The following is a 22,688-nucleotide window of genomic DNA, read 5'->3' on the forward strand; positions in this document are numbered from 1 at the left end:
CGCCTCCTCCTCGTCTGTGATAGGCAGAGCACTCCATTTTCCAGCGGTCAGCCTATCACGGACATTCTCTCATCCTCATACCACGGACGAGGATGAGAGAATGTCCGTAATAGGCTGTACACTGACTGCTGGGAAATGGAGTTTCCTGCCTATCACAGACGAGGAGGAGGCGCGGCTTTTGAACAGTGGAATGGTCGCCGAATTGGTAATATCACACGCTGTCCGCCGTCTGTCTGCATGACACGCTGAAAAATCTTGACTTATACGTGTGTGTGTGTGTGTGTGTGTGTGTGTGTGTGTGTGTGTATATGTGTATATGTGTGTGTATATATATATATATATATATATTCTTGTCCTTTTAAAAGCACTCCTTAAAGTGGATGTAAACCCTCTCACATATACCCAGTGAAGTGAACAGCCTCAGATGAAACAAATCTCCCTACATAAATTTTACATGTATATCTGCGGTCTTCAGCTTTCTATATTCTTTAGAAAGTGAACATCATGTTAGAATTTTTACTTCCTGTTTCAGCAGTGGGAGCGGAGTCTTGGCATACACTGTGTGACAGCTGATTGGAATAAAGGCACCCCCCCCCCACTACATAGGCAGAGGAGGAAAGAGACTTGCAGAGCTGTGCTGTGGATAGACAAGCTCTTTGCTAATCTATTTTTAGCAACCTCCTCACAAATTTTCAGCTGCTTTTATCTCAGGTGTCGGAGAACTTGTCAGAAGTTATCATGCTGATAACAGAGGAACGGAGCAGCAGAAAGGCACGGGACTTAGTGCTTTGGAGAGAGATACGTAAACACTACTACAGATATAAGTGCTCAGGTCAGATTTCATGAATGGGGTTTACATCCACTTTAAGCTCCAGTCTTTGCCAAGGCTGAGATGATGTCATCAGTCTACCACAGGCAGGAAAAAACATGTCCTTAGTTACCTCTGGTCCAGACTGCAAAATTGTAAATTTATACTAAGACACAAAGTGGGAGGCTGCAGCTGGAGTCTGATCAGTGTAAAACAGTCAAGACAAGTTCACCATTTTATCAATTCCTGAATAACTTCCTAGCTTATTAAACATAAGTGGTGATGCAGATTAATTTCTCCATTAAGCAGGGGCAAGTCAGAAAGGTGACATAGAAAGTGTGGCAGAGGTGTGTGAAATCTCTCTCTCTCTCTCTCTCTCTCTCTCTCTCTCTCTCAGTATGTGTGTGTGTGTGTGTATATATATATATATTAATATAGGATTTTTTATAACGCCTTACCTGTAAATTCCTTTTCTTGGAGTACATCACAGGACACAGCACCATAGTAATAACTATATGGTTTATAGGCCACCTTTAGGTGAATGATGGACACTGATATAACCAAAAAGGAAACAGGAAGTGCCCCTCCCTATATAACCCCTCCCATACCGGGAGTATCTCACTTTTTGTAGCAGAGTAATATATACACATATCCCAATAAGAGGGGAGGGTCCTCTGTTTCCCGTGATGTACTCCAAGAAAAGGATTTTACAGGTAAGCTGTTATAAAAATCCTATTTTCTTTATTGTACATCACGGGACACAGAGCACCATAGTAATAACTATATGGGATGCCCCAAAGCAATGCCACCTGAGGGGAGGGAGACACAAAGAAAAACAGCCGCCGCCAGACGTGAGGACCCTATACGCCTGCCTGCAGCACACTGCGCCCGAAGGCAGTGTCCTCCTGCCACCTTAAATTCATTTGATAAAATCTTGTGAATGAATGAACTGATGACCAAGTAGATGCCTTGCAAACCTGAGCCACAGAGGCTTGGTGATGCACTGCCCATGAAGCACTGACTGCCCCGGTAGAGTGCGCTTTAATGTGAAAGGGAGGAACCTTTCTTTTCAGGCCATAGGCCTGACTAGTCACCTGGACAAATCCACTTTAAAGGGCCTTCCGGCAACACAAACAAAACATCAGTTTTCCGTATCTGAGCAGTCGCTTTCAGATAGGCTTTAATTGCTCTCACTACATTGACAGAATGTAATAAACTTTCTTCTACAAAACGAGGTTCTGGGAAAAAGTAAGGAAACATCCTAATTCAGATAAAAACTAGACCCTACCTTTGGCAAAAAGGTTGGGTGCGACGTAGCACCACCTTATCCTTGTAAATGATAAAGTATGGCTCCTTACAGGAGGAAGCAGCCACTTCTGATACTCTTCTTGCAGAGGTTATCGCAACTAGGAATACCAATTTCCTTGTAAAAAAGGATAAAAGGAATATTCTGTATAGGTTCAAAGGGTTGTCTTTGCAACACCAACAAAACCAGATTAAAATCCCATGGGCATAAGGGTTTTCTAACTGGCGGAGTTATCCAAGTTACCCCTTGTATGAATGCCCGGACTAAAGAATGCGAAGCAAGCGGCTTTTGGAAAAATACTGCCAAGGCCGAGATCTGACCCTTGATTGTACTCAAGGCCAGCTTCATTTTTACTCCTAGTTGTAGAATGGCCAGAATACTTCCTATGACATACTTACAAGGATGCCAACCCTTAGTTTCACACCAAGTGACATAAGCCTTCCAGACCCTGTAATAAATGGTCCTGGATGCCGGATTTCTGGCATTAATCTGGGTGGTTACTACTGAACCTGAAAGCCCCCGATTCTTCAGAGTGTGGGCTTCAATAGCCACACTGTTAAATTTAGCATTTGTAAGGCAGGATGCAATACTGGTCCCTGTGACAGCAGGTCCGGACGAGGTAGAAGAATCCAAGATTCTCCTGCTGCTATTCTCACGATCCCTGCATACCAGAGTCTTCTGGGCCATGCCGGGGCTACTAAGATTACCGGCTTCCCTTCTTCCCTGATCCTGTGAAGCAGCCGCGGTGGCAGCTGAACTGGAGGGAATGCATAAATCAGTGAAAACTGATTCCACGGGGTCATTAACTCATCCATTCCAAGAGCAAGCGGATTCCTTGTTCTCGCCACAAAGTTGTCCAACTTCTTGTTGAACCTGGACGCCAATAGATCTACATCCGGCGTACCCCATCTTTGGCATATGGCCAAAAATACCTTGGGATGTAAAGACCATTCTCCCGGCAACAACTGTTGACGGCTCAGAAAATCTGCCTGCCAATTTTCCACTTCTAGAATGTAAACTGCAGATAGGCAAGGGGCATCTTTCTCTGCCCAAGACAGGATATGGTCCACCTCCCTTTGGGCTGCATGGCTTTTGGTGCTTCCTTGGTGCTTGATATAGGCCACTGCTGTGGCATTGTCGGATTGTATCCCGACAGGAGCATTTCGCAACCTGAACTTCCAGGCTATTAGAGCCAGACGTACTGCCCGAATCTCTAGGATATTTATGGGCAAGGTCTTCTAGGACTCTGACCACTTCCTTGAATAGTGCTTTCTTTCTAGAACTGCTCCCCAGCCCTATAGGCAGGCATCCGTAGTTACTACTTTCCAGGAAACTGGAATGAAGGATTTCCACTTCTGTAAATTCCTGGTTATCAACCACCAGTTAAGACTCTGGCGTACCTTTTTGTAGCCAGATTTGTTGGATAATCCAAGGCTTGGATCTGTTTATTCCAAGCAGACAGAATACTGTGCTGTAACAGTCTTGAATGGAACTGGGTATAGGGAACTGCTTTGAAGGAAGCTACCATCTTCCCCAGTAATCATGCAAAGGCTAATGGAAGGACCCTTCTTTGCGTTGACCACCTGGACCAGCTCTCTTAGAGCGTTGACCTTTGCCTGAGGCAAAAACACCCTTTCCTGGGTTTTTTTAGAAATCTATGCTGAGCCTCCAAAGAAGGCCCCACTGAGATCTGAACTCGGATCACTGGATTCAAAGTCCAGTGTGCTAGCATTACAATATGGAAGCCCTGGCCTTTCTATGACCAGGCCCAAATACTGCAGCCTCCTTACCGGCTGTAAGGATGATTTCTCTAGGTTGAAAATCCAACCCAGGTGTCTCAGATAACTGACTGTTCTGGACACCGCATGATTTAACCGTGCTATTGACTGATCTACCAGTAGCAGGTCGTCTAGGTATGCTATTATTGCAATACCCTGGCCCCTTAGTCTTGCTAGTACTGGGGCTAACATCTTTGTAAACAGGGAGCGGTGGCTAACCTGAAAGGCAAGGCCACGAACTGAAAGTGGCGCTGCTCTACCGCAAACCGCAGAAACTTCTGGTGAGTGGGAAATATTGGTACATGTAGATACACATCCTTGATATCTATGGATGCCAAAACCTCTTCTTCCCGTAGGGTGGAAACAACTGACCGGATTGACTGCATTCAAAAGGAGTGAATGTTCAGGAAGTTCAGAATTTCAGAATCCTGAGATCTAGAATGGGTCTGACATCTCCATTTGGTCTTGGTACCATAAAGAGACTTGACTAAAACCCCATGTCCCTCTCTTCTGAGGGAACCTCTATTATTACTTCCTGAGACAATAATCGGTCCATTGCCAGAAATAAAGACTTTTTCTTTACCGGGTCCTTGGGAACGTTTGATCTTAGAAAACGTGATGGTGAAACTCTTGGAACTCTAATTGGTAGCCTAGGGCTACCACAGAAAGGACCCATTTGTCTTGGATTTCCTCTAGCCAAGTTTCTGAAGACCACTGCAGTCTTCCCCCCACTCGATCGAGCAGGGGCGCTCCTTCACAAGGAAGCCCTGGGACTCTGTTTTGTGGACTTCTGCTTACCGGCAGAAGAATTCTTTTGGATATACTTATCCAAATCTTCCCCAAACCATCTTTCTCCATGAAAGGGGAACCCAGCCAAGAGCTTCTTGCATGGTAACTCGGCTGACCATCTCATTAGCCACAGAGTCCTGCGCATATGTATCAAGATAAGCGCAAGGCGAGATGCCCGATGGATAGAATCCTTGATAACGTCCACTGCAAAGTATAGGGCCCTAGGTAGTTCAGCTAAACTTTGGGCCTCTTCAGTTTGAGCAAGAACCCTCCTAATAACTTGCTTGAATTAATCCCTAAGGGATTGACAAATGCCTATTGCTGCCACTGCAGGCTGTACCACCGCACCAGCTACAGCAAATTAGGTTTTTAGTAGAGATTCCAACTTCTTGTCAACTGGATCTCTAAATACTTGTGCGTTGTCCACTGAACAAGTTAAACTTCTGTTCACAGAGGAGATAGCAGCATCTACCGCTGGCAAATCCCATCTCTTTGGAAACTTTTTCTCTATAGGGTAGAGAAATTAAAATTTCTTTAGGAGGAGAAAACTGCTTATCTGGGTGATCCCAATCAGCATAAATCAGTTACAGGGGGAAACCTGATCACCTGAGATGGATGGATGCTCCCCCCAAACCCCTACTGATGGCTGACAGAGCTGGAGATATAGCAATGCTGCCACAGAAGCATTTGCTGACATTTGAGCACAACACAGGGGAAGCATGTTGGAAGCCAGGTATGTAGCTTTTACACTCTCTAGTGGCAAAACACAGGCAAGGCAGCGCATACTCATATCAGAAAGAACAAGTGATATACATATCACTATACATACATATATACATTCCCTGTGTTTCTGACTTAACTGATCTCCGCCGCAGGACTACTGGAAATTATCAGACAGATCCAGCCTTCACCCATCACGGCGGGCCATGTCATGCCAGACCTTCAAGGACCGGGTCCCCTTTTACGTGTCCACTCCCTTGGACCTGTACAGCACCACTGCCGGGAAACTCCCTTTGGCTGTATTAACATGACCAAGGTGTCGGGTCCCAGGGTCCAGCTCTCAAGAGAAGCATTACAGGCAAAAACCTTGTTTCTTCCGCCACGAGGCCCGGGTACCATCCACTTGGCTTTCAAGCACTTTAGATGGATCCGTTTGTACAGCCCCTTGATCCCCTCAGGGATTACTTAGCACATCATCAACCGTGACCAACACCTTAGACACTGGCAAAAAAAACTGAAATACTCCCGGTTTGGGAGGGGTTATATAGGGAGGGGCACTTCCTGTTTCCTTTTTGGTTATGCCAGTGTCCATTCACCTAAACCCATATAGTTATTACTATGGTGCTCTGTGTCCTGTGATGTACGATAAAGATATATATCTATCTATCTAGATATATATATATATATAGATATAGATCTATATCTATATCTATATCTATATCTATATATATATAGAGAGAGAGAGAGAGAGCTTTTTATAGATAGATATAATATTATATACGCACACACTATATTGTCAAAAGTATTGGGGCACATTAACTTTAATGGCATCCCAGTCTTAGTCCAAAGGGTTCAATATTGAGTTGGCCCACCCTTTGCAGCTATATCCGCTTCAACTCTTCTGGGAGGGCTGTCCACAAGGTTTAGGAGTGTGTCTATGGGAAATTTTGAACATTCTTCAAGAAGCGCATTTGTGAGGTGTGGACGAGAAAGCCTGGCTCACAGTCTCCGCTCTAATTCATCCCAAAGATGTTCTATCTGGTTGAGGTCAGGACAGTGTGCAGGCCAGTCAAGTTCCTCCACCTCAAATTCGCTCTTCCATGTCTTTATGGACCTTGCTTTGTGCACTGGATCAAATCATTTGGTGGAGGGGAGATTATGGTGTGGGGTTGTTTTTCAGGGGTTGGGCTTGGCCCCTTTGTTCCAGTGAAGGGAAATCTTAAGGTGTCAGCAAACTAATGCCCCGTACACACGGTCGGATTTTCCGATGGAAAATGTGTGATAGGACCTTGTTGTTGGAAATTCTGACCGTGTGTAGGCTCCATCACACATTTTCCATCGGATTTTCCGACACACAAAGTTTGAGAGCAGGATATTAAATTTTCCGACAACAAAATCCGTTGTCGGAAATTCCGATCGTGTGTACACAAATCCGACGGACAAAGTGCCACGCATGCTCAGAATAAATAAAGAGATGAAAGCTATTGGCCACTGCCCCATTTATACTCCCGTCGTACGTGTTTTACGTCACCATGTTTAGAACGATCGGATTTTCCGACAACTTTGTGTGACCGTGTGTATGCAAGACAAGTTTGAGCCAACATCCGTCGGAAAAAATCCTAGGATTTTGTTGTCGGAATGTCCGAACAAAGACCGACTGTGTGTACGGGACATAAGACATTTTCGACAATATGATTTTCCCAACTTTGTGGGAACAGTTTGGGGATGACCCCTTCCTGTTCCAACATGACTACATACCAGTGCACAAGCAAGGTCCATAAAGACCTGGATGAGCGGGTGGAGGAACTGGCCTGCACAGAGTCCTGACCTCAACCCGATAGAACGCCTTTGGGATAAATTAGATTGGAGACTGCGAGCCAGGTCTTCTCGTCCACATCAGTGCCTGACCTTACAAATGCGCTTGGACACACTCCTAAACATTGTGCACAGCCTTCCCAGAAGAGTTGAAGCTGTTATAGCTGCAAAGGGTGGGCCAACTCAATATTGAACCCTACAGACTAATGCCGCGCACACACGATCCGATTTTCCGACAGGAAATGTTGGATGTGGGGCTTGTTGGGGGTAAGTCCGACCGTGTGTATGCTCCATCGCACATTTGTTGTCGGACTTTCCGCCAACAAATGTTGGCTAGCATGCTCTCAAATTTTCCGCCAACAAATGTGTGTTGATTGCCTTTGTAAAAAGTCAAAAGTACTAACACGCATGCTCGGAAGCAGAAGTGGTCGGTCTTGTAAACTAGCGTTTGTAATAGAGAATTAACATTTGTGACGTGGCAAATTATGAAATTTCCAAATGCAGTGCACAATTCTCTTCTTCTTTAAAGGGATAATAATGAAGCTTCTTTGCTGGTGATACTGATGGAGTTATTGCAAACAAATTTTCAAAGGCTTTTTTTTTCCTAGTGATATGAAGAATAATATTATTATGGTTTTTTTAGTTTTTTTATTTGTGCAAGTTACCACAACACCATTATACCGTAATTTTTAAGATCAAAGATACAACTATGTTGGTGTCCCTTGTCAATTTTACATTGTATTTTTTAAAATGTAACTGCCTACTCCCAAACTGTCATTTGAAATAAAACACATAGCCAAGTATTATTCTACACAATTTTTTTTATTGTGCATTAAAAAAACAAAACAAAATAAAATTAGGCATGCTATCTGCCAATAGAACTTAACCAAAAAGTGCATTCTATGCATCCAAAAATATATAAAATATACCAAATCAAATCATTATTCAACCAAAAAAATAATGTCAAAGCAATAACTACAAGGCCAATAATAAATAACACGTTATCTTCTCCGATTCCGCAACATGTCTGGTTGACGAACGGCCATTCAGAAACAAACTGAAAAGCACGAATCAACACTCACCAAACTTCTACTAACACGAAATTGGCAGAAGGAGCCCAAAGAGTGACGCTAAAGAGCTGAAAAACCATGTAGTACGTCACTACGTTCGTAATTGTTGGCCAACATTTGTGTGACCATGTGTATACAAGACAAGTTTGAGTCCCCTTCAAACAAAATTCCACGGTTTTGTTGTCGGAAAGTCTGATCATGTGTACAAGGCATAAGACTGGGATGCCATTAAAGTTCATGTGTGTGTAAAGGCAGGTGTCACAATACTATTGGTAATATAGTGTGTATGGCTCTTTTTCTCTCTCTCTCTCTCTCTCTCGCTCTCTCGCGCTCTCTCTCTCGCGCTCTCTCTCTCTCTCTCCCTCTGTGTGTGTCTCTCTCTCTCTCCCTGTCTGTCTGTCTGTCTCTCTCTCTCTCTCTCTCTCTCTCTCTCTCTCTGTCTCTCTCTCTCTCTGTCTCTCTTTGTCTCTCTCTCTGTCTCTGTGTGTCTCTCTGTCTCTCTCTCTCTCTCTGTGTCTCTCTCTCTCTGTCTCTGTGTGTGAGTCTCTCTCTATGTGTGTCTCTCTGTCTCTGTCTCTGTCTCTGTCTCTGTCTCTGTCTCTCTCTCTCTCTCTCTCTCTCTCTCTCTCTCTCTCTCTCTCTCTCTCTCTCTCTCTCTCTCTCTCTCTCTCTGTCTCTGTGTGTCTCTCTCTCTCTGTCTTTGTGTGTCTCTCGCTCTCTCTCTGTGTGTCTCTCGCTCTCTCTCTCTCTGTCTCTGTCTGTGTCTCTGTCTGTGTCTCTGTCTGTGTCTCTGTCTGTGTCTCTGTCTGTGTCTGTGTCTGTGTCTGTGTCTGTGTCTGTGTCTCTGTCTGTGTCTCTGTCTGTGTCTCTGTGTCTCTCTCTCTGTCTCTGCGTGTCTCTGCATGTCTGTGTCTCTGTCTGTGACTCTCTCTGTCTCTCTCATTTATTTATTTATATATATATATATATATATATATATATATATATATATATATATATATATATATATATATATATATATATATTTCTACACACACAAAATATATAAACATGCCTGCAGATAAGGGTGATATACTTGAATAAGGACACATGAAAAGTTTGCCTTTTCAATAATTTATTCAACAAAAATATCATTTGATGTAATGGTATACTATGGAAATGTAAGCACATCCTTGGTATTAACAAAAGAGAAGTATTGGTAGGTGTATAATAACCCGGTCTGTCTAATCCAAATAGAACAACAAAGAAAAGAAAACCTGGTGCCAAGGGCACAGTTATACCCCTCAGGATTTTAATAGACAGACCGAGTGTCTATAAGAAGGAGTACATTTATTACAAAAACATATTATAAATACAAATGATATTCATCATAAAATACATCAAAAACATGGTACCCAAATATAACCGTCTGTATGTAGAACAAGCTACCCCTTGGGATGAAGTGGGCTAGCAAGGTAGCATACTGGCAGTGACACCTAACATGTTTTCAGACCTCAATAGTCCAATAGGGTCATAAAGGTTCTACAAGGTAGATACATAATAAGAAACTCATGAAAGTAATAACAACATATGTCAGCATTTGAAAAAATATACATGTCTTTGTCATATACAGTAGTTGGCAACAAAATTCACTATACTTACAAAAAGGCAAATGGTATATCAGCTGGAGATGTGGTAAATGCTCCGCAGGTCAGGCAGTGCAGCAAATGTGGACCTGGTGATGGAACATAGGGGACACAGTTTGGGGAAGAAGACAGCAGATGCCACAAGTACTAGAACCCCAAAGGCGTTAGAACATGAGTTCCAGCCAAAAAATGACCAGCGGCCCAAAGGAGTAATGGATGGAAAGGCAATGTAGTTAAATGCTCATCTGTGTATACAAGAGCAAAAAAGAGAGTAAATTACCATTTGATCACAGTGGTGAGGTATCATGCAGTGTGACTGTATATATAGCCGATAAATATATGCGTCTAAAAATAGTATTGGTCACACCCAAACATGATCATTATCGTGTAGGGGAAACCAAGGAAAGGGACTGATCAGCCACTATTGTATGTTGAAAAATAAGCTGCATAATATACCTCAAATGGTTGTGGCATCTGTCTGCGGTACATCCTCCCAGCAACTCCACGGCATTAGGAATGAAGTCTGGAGTGCTGGTAGATATACCCATGTGGGGTCTTGGTTGCTACAATCGCCTTTATGGCATTTGGAAGCAGCTGGTCGGAATTGTGTGGACAGCAGCACCATGTGATGATGCCGAATGACCATCACGGGATCCCTCGGCGTAGTGGCGCGCGGCGCAAGCCTGACCATGGGGCGGACTTATGAGCCGCGCCATCGCTCTCGTCTCAGGCTGAGACGCAAACAGGAAGGGAGCCAGTGGGGACCCGTGGCTCCTATGGGCAACTAAGGTCCGAAGTGGCCTCTGAGGGGCCGACAGGACAGCCACGCGCGTCGGGCACCAGCTGACTGTTATACATTGTGCATCTATTTGAATATCGCAGTCCTTTTTCAAAATTTGTATGACAAATTTTCCCTTGGCTATCTGTATTTGGTGTAATTTCTGCCCGTAGGTCTTGCTGATGCGGCCATGACTCCTAGACGATGCTTGGTGGGGGTCAGCTGTTGCCTGAATGTCTGGCGCGCGTGGGACCCCTGTCGGCCCCTCATTAGGAGCCACTTTGGACCTTATTTGGCCATAGGAAATGCAGGTCCCCGCTGGCTCCCTTCCTGTTTGCGTCAGCTTGAGTCGCGAGCGGTGGCCGCATGCGCACCGGTGACGCGGCACGTAACTCCGCCCCATGGACGGGCTTGCGCTGCGCACCACTACACTGAGGTATCCCATGACGGACATTCAGCATCATCACATGGCGCTGCTGTCCTCACCATTCTGATCAGCGCCATTCAGGCGATTGTAGCAATCAAGGCCCCACATGGGTATATCTACCAGAACTCCAGGCTTCATTCCTGATGCCGTGGAGTTGCTGGGAGGATGTACCGCACGCAAATGACACAACCATTTGAGGTATATTATGCAGCTTATTTTTCTACATATAATAGTGGCTGATCAGTCCCATGCCTTGGTTTCCCCTACAAGTTAATGATCGTGTTTGAGTGTGAACAATAATATTTTTAGACGCATATATTTATCGACTATATTCAGTCACACTGCATGATACCTCACCACTGTGACCAAATGGTAATTTACTCTATTTTTTGCTATTGTATACACAGATGAGCATTTAACTACATTGCCTTTCCATCCATTACTCCTTTGGGCCTCTGGTAATTTTTTGGCTGGAACTCACATTCCAACGCCTTTGGGGTTCTAGTAGTTGTGGCATCTGCTATCTTCTACCCCCATCTGTGTCCCCTATGTTTCATCACCGGGTCCACATTGGCCACACTGCCTGACCTGCAGAGCATTTACTACCACATCTCCGGCTGATATACCATTTGCCTTTTGGCATTTTTGTAAGTATAGTGAATTTTGTTGCCAACTATATGACAGAGACATGTATAGCTGTTTAATTGTTGACATATGTTGTTATTACTTTCACGAATTTCTTATTATGTATCTACCTTGTAGAACCTTTATGACCCAATTGACATTAAGGCTCCATGCACACTGGAGCTCATAAACGGCCGTTTTTTTGGAGTTTGGGTGTTTTGTTTTTTTTAACACCCAATAAACTCCACTCTGTTATCCTATGTGTCTATGCACACATGGACGTTTTTGAACTTTTATCTGCAGTACAGTTTATGGGCTGTTTTCTGAACGCCATAAAATCGCGTTTACGAGTCGTTTTTCTGACCACAAAAAATGCCAAACGCTGATAAACGCTCAAAAACGTGACTCGCCAGCGTTTTTGAAAGTTTTTGATCCATTAAAAAAAAGAAAAACGCTAAAAAATGCTGTTGCGGAAAAATGCTAATAAACGCTATTGCAAAAATGTTAAAAAACATTGATAGACTTACTGCACAGCTACTGCGCTTTTTATAACGTTATTTTAACGTCCAGTGTGCATTGAGGTTCAAAAACAAGTTAGGTGTCATTGCCAGTATGCTACCTTGCTAGCCCACTTCATCCCAAGGGACAGCTTGCTCTACATACAGATGGTTATATTTGGGTACCATGTTTATTGATGTATTTTATGATGAATATCAGTTGTATTTATAATATGTTTTTGTAATAAATGTACTCCTTTTTATAGACACTTGGTCTATCTATTAAAATCCTGAGGGGTATAACCGTGCCCTTGGCACCAGGTTTTATTTTCTTTGTTGATCCTTGGTATTTAAAGCTGGTATTGTCCCTTGTACCAGAAATGACTTCTTACAGGCATTTTGTAAAACCACCAACCAGTCACATTTTTGACCACTTTATTATGCAAAATTCCTTCACTTGAAAGATCTTTATGGGTTTCAATGCATGAAATGCCTGTTTCAAAAGCGCCCCCACAAAATTTCAATGGGAGTCAAATCAGGGCTTTGACTAGGGCAGTCCATAACCCTCTATTTCTTCTTTTTTGAGCCATTCCCTTTCTGAATTTGCTGGTGTGCTTCAGATCAATATTGAGTTGAAAGACTCCTTTACGGTTCAGCTTCACTTTTTGGATGAATGGCCTTATGTTCTCATCGAGCACACTTTGATATGATGCATTTGACTCATTGGCTGCACACTGTCCAGACCTTTGACAGCAAAGCAATACCAAACCATAAAATTTCCAACAAACGCTCATACCAGAGGACATTATTGCCTGTATCTGCAGGTGCTCAAAATGATTTTCACAGTTTTACAAAGTATCTACCCAAGTGGAAACCTGCATTAGCCCAATGCTCCAGAAGGCTTAGTCTATTTGCTCAATGGCAAACTGTAACCTTTCTCTAATGTTCTTTTTGGGCAAGAAAGTTTTATTTTCTTTGTTTTTTTTTTTTTTTTTACTCGCCTCTCATGCAGGCTGTACTGATGCAATCCTCTTTCTGGCGCATACACTTAGACCAGAATTATTGCAAAAGTTACCTGAACACCCTGCATTCATTTTGTAGTGTTCTTGGAGACTTCAATTTGCAGAACAAACTAGCAATTGTTTGAAATATCGATTGTTTTCTTTATAGTGAAATACTTGATTTAAATCCCTTGCCAGATTCATAGATTTCCACAACTTTCTTTCTGATGGCCTTTGTTGATCTTGGCATGACGCCATCCATAGGAGTAGCACAGCGAACACCAGACCCTAGACATCCAAGGGTTAAGTAAGACATGTTGCACCTGAATACTCCCTACAGAGGTGCTAATAATTGAAACCTAATTAGGAACATGGGTTTCTAATTAAATTTTAGTGGTGGTTAACTTAGGGGTTACTTGATTTTTTTGCTATATGAAAAATCAGAATTTTCGTTATTTCGATAATGAAAATGAATACACCATGTCAATTTATTGTGTCATTTGTTTGTTTAATGTGCCTGACTTGCGGTCTCCACCCCACAACACGAGTCCTTTCATGTAGATGTAGTCAGCAACCAGGGGAGGATAAATAAAATGTCTCTTTTTTTTTTTATCTAAGGAGTACACATATTCCAAACAGAGCCAACACTAATGCGTTTCAGTCTACCAAGGCCTTACTCATAGTTATTATTATTATTATTATTATTATTCAGGATTTATATAGCGCCAAACAGTTTACGCAGCGCTTTACAATATAAAAAGGGAGACAATACAGTTATAATATAATACAATACAATACAATAGGATTAAGAGGGCCCTGCTCAGAAGAGCTTACAATCTAATAGGGTGGGGCAGGTGGTACAAAAGGTTGTAACTGTGGGGAATGAGCTGGTGGAAGTGGTAGGAGATTAGTTGGAGACGTGATAGGCTTTCCTGAAGAGATGAGTTTTCAGGGATTGCCTGAAGGTAGCAAGAGTAGGGGCTAGCCGGATAGATGGAGGTAGCGAGTTCCAGAGGATGGGAGAGGCTCTGGAGAAATCCTGGAGACGAGCATGGGAGGAGGAGATGAGAGAGCTTGAAAGCAGGAGGTCTTGAGAAGAGCGGAGAGGACGATTTGGGTGATATTTGGAGACAAGATTAGTGATGTAGCTTGGGGCAGAGTTGTGAATGGCTTTGTATGTTGTAGTTAGAATTTTGAATTTAATTCGCTGGGTGATTGGGAGCCAGTGTAGGGATTGAAGTAGAGGGTTGGCAGACACTGAGCGGTTGGTAAGGTGGATAAGTCTGGCAGCAACATTCATGATAGACTGAAGAGGGGATAGCCTATGGAGCGGTAGGCCAATGAGAAGGGAGTTGCAATAGTCAAGGCGAGAGATAACAAGGGAGTGAATGAGGAGCTTGGTGGTTTCATTTGTTAAAAAAGGGCGAATTTTAGAGATGTTACGGAGGTGAATTCTACAAACTTTTGACAATGATTGGATTTGAGGCTGAAATGACAAGTCGGAGTCTAGGATTACACCTAGTACCCTGGCGTGAGGGGAGGGACTGATGGTTGCATTGTTGATTTTGATGGAAAAGTCATGGAGGGGGGCACGGGCGGGGGGGAATATTAATAGCTCAGTTTTAGAGAGATTTAGTTTAAGGAAGTGGTGCGACATCCATGCTGATATGTCAGTTAGTAAGTTAGTAATGCGAGAGGAGACTGAAGGAGTGAGGTGAGGAGTAGACAGATAGATTTGGGTGTCATCAGCGTATAAGTGGTATTGGAAGCCGTGGGCAGTTATTAGGTGACCAAGGGAGGTGGTGTAGATAGAGAAGAGAAGGGGTCCAAGAACCGAGCCTTGGGGGACCCCCACAGAAAGGGGCAATGGAGAGGAGGAGACAGAGTTGTAGGTGACACTGAAGGAGCGCTGTGATAAATAGCCAGAGAACCAGGATAGAGCAGAATCTCGGAGGCCAAGGGAATGTAGTTTATTGAGAAGGAGCGGGTGGTCAACAGTATCAAAGGCCGCAGAGAGGTCAAGTAGTAGGAGTATGGAGTACTGGCTGTTGGTTTTAGCAGTTAGTAAATCGTTAGTGAGTTTTAGTAAGGTAGTTTCCGTGGAGTGCTGCGAGCGAAAGCCAGACTGTAAGGGGTCAAGAAGGTTATTTTCATTGAGGTAGGAGCTAAGACGGTTGTAGACTAAGCGTTCTAGAAGTTTAGAGGTGAATGGGAGTAATGAGATGGGTCTTAAGTTGTTCAGGTCGGTAGGGTCCAGTGAGGGCTTTTTAAGAATGGGAGTGATCTGTGCATGTTTTAGAGGGGAGGGGAAAATGCCACTAGAAAGGGAGAGATTGAAGATGTGGGTGAGGGAGCATAGGATAGAAGAAGAGGGTGACCGTAGTAGTTGTGAGGGAACAGGATCCAAGGGACAATTGGTTAGGTGGGCATTCGAGAAAATTTTTGTAACCTCTTCCGTAGTAGCCAATTCAAAAGAGGAGAGGGTTGAATGTGCTGCTGGGCAAGGTATGATGGGTGGGGAAGATGTACGCACAGTGGAGATGTCCTCACGAATTGCATTGATCTTGTTTTTGAAGTGATTGGCAATCTCTTGGGCAGTGAGTGAGTTAGTGGGTAGAGGGGGTGGTGGACGAAGCAGAGAGTTAAAGGTTGAGAAGAGCCGACGGGGACTGGATGACAAGGAATTAATAAGAGAGACAAAGTAGGCTTGTTTGGCAGCATGGAGGCATGAATTGTATTTTAGAAGGGCAGATTTATATAGGGTGAAATCTTGCAGGCATTTGGTTTTACGCCACAGTCGTTCAAGAGCACGGCAATGTCTCTTGAGATTTCTAGTGTTGTCAGTTTGCCAGGGTTGTAACGGTCGGGGCCTAATTCTGCGTGTGGTTAGGGGAGCAAGTGCATCTAGTGATGATGAGAGTGAACTGTTGTAGACAGAAGTGGCCAGGTCAGGACAGGACAGGGGAGAGATTATGTCATATAGGTTGTCAGTAGCAGAATAGAGAAGAGAAGGGTTAAAGTGGCGAAGGTTTCTACAAGTAATTGTTTGCTGCTTGGAGGGATGGGTGGTTGGAGGCAAGGATACAGTGAAAGTAATGAGGTTGTGATCAGATAGAGGAAAGGGGGTGTTGGTGAGGTTGCCAGGGTTGCAGAGATGGGAGAATACAAGGTCAAGGGTATTACCATTGGAGTGAGTGGAAGTATGTGTCCATTGGGTTAGGTCAAAAGATGAGGTTAAGTTGAGAAGTTTAGCTGTAGTTGGGCTGTTGACATTGACAGGAATGTTAAAGTCACCAAGAATAATGGTGGGTATTTCAGAGGAGAGAAAGTAGGGTAGCCAGGCAGCAAAGTCATCAATGAAGCGCGATACCGGTCCTGGAGGCCTATAAATTGCTGCAATCCTCAGAGAAATGGGAGAAAACAGACGAATACAGTGCATCTCGAAAGAAGAGAGGGATAGAGAGGGAGGGACAGTAAGGACTTGGAAGGTGCTTTGTGGGGACAGAAGGAAGCCAACTCCACCTCCTTTCTGTCTGTTGGGTCTGGAGGAGTGAGTCCAATGGAGACCACCATGGGAGAGGGCAGCAGGAGAAGCTGAGTCAAAATTTTGCAGCCAGGTTTCTGTTATGGCCAGTATGTTCAAGCCATGAGAGATGAAGAGGTCATGTACAGATGTTAGCTTGTTACAGATGGAGCGGGCGTTCCACAGGGCACATGAGATTGGTGGGGTGCTTTGAGGAAGTAGGGGGATAGAAATTAAACTGAGTGGATTGCGGTGGTTGCCAGAGGGGGAGGGGTATTGGATATGTGGCTTGCATTTGGAAAATGGCGGACCAGGATTAGGAGAAATATCACCTGAGACTAGGAGAAGGAGGAGGGTGAGGAAGGCAAGGTGGGAGTGGGATGTGCATGAGCGCACGTGTCTAGTGGCCCTGGAGTTTATGTCAGTATGTGGGTGCAGCAAATGCAGGAGATGATGGGTGCCATAGTAGGGAGAGGGTAGGAGTGAGGGTGATATGTGCATGCTGCAGGGAAGAGAGGAGGGGTAGAGTAAAGATAATTTGAGGATAGAAGACACCAATGTGAGAAGGAAGAGAATAAGGAGCATGTTAGTGGCTAGAGAGTGGGAAACTAACCTAATATAAAATAAATTTCAAAGTTGGTTTGCTTGTCGTCTTGCAGAGTGGAGCAGAGTTCCTGTTGTTCATGCAGCTTTAGTTATCCTGCTTTCGTTAAACTGCGTCGGTGAAACTGCGCATCACTCGTGACAGAGCCACTCAGGAAAGAGCCATGATGTCTGCGCCATGCCCCTGTCTGCGCCACCCCATAAGCTGCCATAAATTTATAGACAGCCTAAGCTGGGATGCATTTCTCAGTTGGTCATTATTGGGTCTGATGTGAGACACCTGAATATGGGGAGGAGATGGCCAGGGCCAGGCCAGACACAGGCTAGGGTCGTAAAGCTAATTACCTCTCTTGATCACTCAAGCCACATGGAGTTGAGAATCAATCACCAGTAATATTGCTATTGCAGTGTGTTTGTTATAGAGCTAGCAGTAAATATGGAAGTTTAAAGATATGGCAGCAGGAGACAATTACCAAAAATATTAATAGCAGACTCAGCAAAGCCAGTTCAGTGGGGATGTACAGTTGGATAGGAGATAGGAGACAATTACCAAAAATATTAATAGCAGACTCAGCAAAGCCAGTTCAGTGGGGATGTACAGTTGGATAGGAGATAGGAGACAATTACCAAAAATATTAATAGCAGACTCAGCAAAGCCAGTTCAGTGGGGATGTACAGTTGGATAGGAGATAGGAGACAATTACCAAAAATATTAATAGCAGACTCAGCAAAGCCAGTTCAGTGGGGATGTACAGTTGGATAGGAGATAGGAGACAATTACCAAAAATATTAATAGCAGACTCAGCAAAGCCAGTTCAGTGGGGATGTACAGTTGGATAGGAGATAGGAGACAATTACCTGTAAAAGAGCAGAGAAGACATGATCAGAATTGATAACTGCGTCGGTGAAACTGCGCATCACTCGTGACAGAGCCACTCAGGAAAGAGCCATGATGTCTGCGCCATGCCCCTGTCTGCGCCACCCCATAAGCTGCCATAAATTTATAGACAGCCTAAGCTGGGATGCATTTCTCAGTTGGTCATTATTGGGTCTGATGTGAGACACCTGAATATGGGGAGGAGATGGCCAGGGCCAGGCCAGACACAGGCTAGGGTCGTAAAGCTAATTACCTCTCTTGATCACTCAAGCCACATGGAGTTGAGAATCAATCACCAGTAATATTGCTATTGCAGTGTGTTTGTTATAGAGCTAGCAGTAAATATGGAAGTTTAAAGATATGGCAGCAGGAGACAATTACCAAAAATATTAATAGCAGACTCAGCAAAGCCAGTTCAGTGGGGATGTACAGTTGGATAGGAGATAGGAGACAATTACCAAAAATATTAATAGCAGACTCAGCAAAGCCAGTTCAGTGGGGATGTACAGTTGGATAGGAGATAGGAGACAATTACCAAAAATATTAATAGCAGACTCAGCAAAGCCAGTTCAGTGGGGATGTACAGTTGGATAGGAGATAGGAGACAATTACCAAAAATATTAATAGCAGACTCAGCAAAGCCAGTTCAGTGGGGATGTACAGTTGGATAGGAGATAGGAGACAATTACCAAAAATATTAATAGCAGACTCAGCAAAGCCAGTTCAGTGGGGATGTACAGTTGGATAGGAGATAGGAGACAATTACCTGTAAAAGAGCAGAGAAGACATGATCAGAATTGATAACTGCGTCGGTGAAACTGCGCATCACTCGTGACAGAGCCACTCAGGAAAGAGCCATGATGTCTGCGCCATGCCCCTGTCTGCGCCACCCCATAAGCTGCCATAAATTTATAGACAGCCTAAGCTGGGATGCATTTCTCAGTTGGTCATTATTGGGTCTGATGTGAGACACCTGAATATGGGGAGGAGATGGCCAGGGCCAGGCCAGACACAGGCTAGGGTCGTAAAGCTAATTACCTCTCTTGATCACTCAAGCCACATGGAGTTGAGAATCAATCACCAGTAATATTGCTATTGCAGTGTGTTTGTTATAGAGCTAGCAGTAAATATGGAAGTTTAAAGATATGGCAGCAGGAGACAATTACCAAAAATATTAATAGCAGACTCAGCAAAGCCAGTTCAGTGGGGATGTACAGTTGGATAGGAGATAGGAGACAATTACCAAAAATATTAATAGCAGACTCAGCAAAGCCAGTTCAGTGGGGATGTACAGTTGGATAGGAGATAGGAGACAATTACCAAAAATATTAATAGCAGACTCAGCAAAGCCAGTTCAGTGGGGATGTACAGTTGGATAGGAGATAGGAGACAATTACCTGTAAAAGAGCAGAGAAGACATGATCAGAATTGATAACTGCGTCGGTGAAACTGCGCATCACTCGTGACAGAGCCACTCAGGAAAGAGCCATGATGTCTGCGCCATGCCCCTGTCTGCGCCACCCCATAAGCTGCCATAAATTTATAGACAGCCTAAGCTGGGATGCATTTCTCAGTTGGTCATTATTGGGTCTGATGTGAGACACCTGAATATGGGGAGGAGATGGCCAGGGCCAGGCCAGACACAGGCTAGGGTCGTAAAGCTAATTACCTCTCTTGATCACTCAAGCCACATGGAGTTGAGAATCAATCACCAGTAATATTGCTATTGCAGTGTGTTTGTTATAGAGCTAGCAGTAAATATGGAAGTTTAAAGATATGGCAGCAGGAGACAATTACCAAAAATATTAATAGCAGACTCAGCAAAGCCAGTTCAGTGGGGATGTACAGTTGGATAGGAGATAGGAGACAATTACCAAAAATATTAATAGCAGACTCAGCAAAGCCAGTTCAGTGGGGATGTACAGTTGGATAGGAGATAGGAGACAATTACCAAAAATATTAATAGCAGACTCAGCAAAGCCAGTTCAGTGGGGATGTACAGTTGGATAGGAGATAGGAGACAATTACCAAAAATATTAATAGCAGACTCAGCAAAGCCAGTTCAGTGGGGATGTACAGTTGGATAGGAGATAGGAGACAATTACCAAAAATATTAATAGCAGACTCAGCAAAGCCAGTTCAGTGGGGATGTACAGTTGGATAGGAGATAGGAGACAATTACCTGTAAAAGAGCAGAGAAGACATGATCAGAATTGATAACTGCGTCGGTGAAACTGCGCATCACTCGTGACAGAGCCACTCAGGAAAGAGCCATGATGTCTGCGCCATGCCCCTGTCTGCGCCACCCCATAAGCTGCCATAAATTTATAGACAGCCTAAGCTGGGATGCATTTCTCAGTTGGTCATTATTGGGTCTGATGTGAGACACCTGAATATGGGGAGGAGATGGCCAGGGCCAGGCCAGACACAGGCTAGGGTCGTAAAGCTAATTACCTCTCTTGATCACTCAAGCCACATGGAGTTGAGAATCAATCACCAGTAATATTGCTATTGCAGTGTGTTTGTTATAGAGCTAGCAGTAAATATGGAAGTTTAAAGATATGGCAGCAGGAGACAATTACCAAAAATATTAATAGCAGACTCAGCAAAGCCAGTTCAGTGGGGATGTACAGTTGGATAGGAGATAGGAGACAATTACCAAAAATATTAATAGCAGACTCAGCAAAGCCAGTTCAGTGGGGATGTACAGTTGGATAGGAGATAGGAGACAATTACCAAAAATATTAATAGCAGACTCAGCAAAGCCAGTTCAGTGGGGATGTACAGTTGGATAGGAGATAGGAGACAATTACCAAAAATATTAATAGCAGACTCAGCAAAGCCAGTTCAGTGGGGATGTACAGTTGGATAGGAGATAGGAGACAATTACCAAAAATATTAATAGCAGACTCAGCAAAGCCAGTTCAGTGGGGATGTACAGTTGGATAGGAGATAGGAGACAATTACCTGTAAAAGAGCAGAGAAGACATGATCAGAATTGATAACTGCGTCGGTGAAACTGCGCATCACTCGTGACAGAGCCACTCAGGAAAGAGCCATGATGTCTGCGCCATGCCCCTGTCTGCGCCACCCCATAAGCTGCCATAAATTTATAGACAGCCTAAGCTGGGATGCATTTCTCAGTTGGTCATTATTGGGTCTGATGTGAGACACCTGAATATGGGGAGGAGATGGCCAGGGCCAGGCCAGACACAGGCTAGGGTCGTAAAGCTAATTACCTCTCTTGATCACTCAAGCCACATGGAGTTGAGAATCAATCACCAGTAATATTGCTATTGCAGTGTGTTTGTTATAGAGCTAGCAGTAAATATGGAAGTTTAAAGATATGGCAGCAGGAGACAATTACCAAAAATATTAATAGCAGACTCAGCAAAGCCAGTTCAGTGGGGATGTACAGTTGGATAGGAGATAGGAGACAATTACCAAAAATATTAATAGCAGACTCAGCAAAGCCAGTTCAGTGGGGATGTACAGTTGGATAGGAGATAGGAGACAATTACCAAAAATATTAATAGCAGACTCAGCAAAGCCAGTTCAGTGGGGATGTACAGTTGGATAGGAGATAGGAGACAATTACCAAAAATATTAATAGCAGACTCAGCAAAGCCAGTTCAGTGGGGATGTACAGTTGGATAGGAGATAGGAGACAATTACCAAAAATATTAATAGCAGACTCAGCAAAGCCAGTTCAGTGGGGATGTACAGTTGGATAGGAGATAGGAGACAATTACCTGTAAAAGAGCAGAGAAGACATGATCAGAATTGATAACTGCGTCGGTGAAACTGCGCATCACTCGTGACAGAGCCACTCAGGAAAGAGCCATGATGTCTGCGCCATGCCCCTGTCTGCGCCACCCCATAAGCTGCCATAAATTTATAGACAGCCTAAGCTGGGATGCATTTCTCAGTTGGTCATTATTGGGTCTGATGTGAGACACCTGAATATGGGGAGGAGATGGCCAGGGCCAGGCCAGACACAGGCTAGGGTCGTAAAGCTAATTACCTCTCTTGATCACTCAAGCCACATGGAGTTGAGAATCAATCACCAGTAATATTGCTATTGCAGTGTGTTTGTTATAGAGCTAGCAGTAAATATGGAAGTTTAAAGATATGGCAGCAGGAGACAATTACCAAAAATATTAATAGCAGACTCAGCAAAGCCAGTTCAGTGGGGATGTACAGTTGGATAGGAGATAGGAGACAATTACCAAAAATATTAATAGCAGACTCAGCAAAGCCAGTTCAGTGGGGATGTACAGTTGGATAGGAGATAGGAGACAATTACCAAAAATATTAATAGCAGACTCAGCAAAGCCAGTTCAGTGGGGATGTACAGTTGGATAGGAGATAGGAGACAATTACCAAAAATATTAATAGCAGACTCAGCAAAGCCAGTTCAGTGGGGATGTACAGTTGGATAGGAGAT

The 22,688-nt window shown here is 43.8% G+C and overlaps 1 protein-coding gene across 3 annotated transcripts in view; it reads left to right on the forward strand.

Moving 5' to 3' along the window:
• Positions 1-22,688, forward strand: part of RTTN (rotatin) — a 372,765-nt gene that overhangs the window by 144,012 nt on the left and 206,065 nt on the right. The window lies entirely within an intron of this gene.

The sequence above is a fragment of the Aquarana catesbeiana genome, linkage group LG05 (genome assembly GCF_042186555.1).
Source record: "Aquarana catesbeiana isolate 2022-GZ linkage group LG05, ASM4218655v1, whole genome shotgun sequence".
Lineage (NCBI taxonomy): Eukaryota > Metazoa > Chordata > Amphibia > Anura > Ranidae > Aquarana > Aquarana catesbeiana.